This window comes from Crocuta crocuta, unplaced genomic scaffold, assembly GCF_008692635.1.
Source record: "Crocuta crocuta isolate KB4526 unplaced genomic scaffold, BGI_CrCroc_1.0 scaffold1468, whole genome shotgun sequence".
NCBI classification, from domain to species: Eukaryota; Metazoa; Chordata; class Mammalia; order Carnivora; family Hyaenidae; genus Crocuta; species Crocuta crocuta.
Window position 1 is genome coordinate 619,562 of NW_027531991.1, and position 356 is coordinate 619,917.

A 356-nucleotide genomic window follows, 5' to 3' on the forward strand; every position below is an offset into this window, starting at 1 on the left:
ACATCAGGAGCGATGCCCTCTCCCTTCCTCCCCTGCTCCTTATTCCGGCAGCTCTTTAAATGTGCTCCCCAGTCAGCACCTGCGTTCGTGTCATTCACATGCGCGGGGTGCCGGCCTGCTGCTCCGGCCTGCGGGAGGCGGTCGCAGCCACTCGGGGGCCATTGTTGTGTATTCCCAGACTCCGATAATTAGAACTTTCAAAGTGTCTTTCTATAGTCGGCTACTGATGCCTCCCCTCTCTCTCCTCTCGCCTCTCTTTTTCCACCCCCTTTGGGCATTTAAATCCTTTCCACAAAACTTTTTGTTGTTGTTTCTTGAAAGGCAATTGATGTAATTTAGAAAAATTTATGAAGAAC

The 356-nt window shown here is 50.6% G+C and overlaps 1 protein-coding gene across 1 annotated transcript in view; it reads left to right on the top strand.

The window, feature by feature from the left end:
- The window catches only part of POLA1 (DNA polymerase alpha 1, catalytic subunit), a 297,019-nt gene that overhangs the window by 295,142 nt on the left and 1,521 nt on the right, over positions 1-356 (top strand). The window lies entirely within an intron of this gene.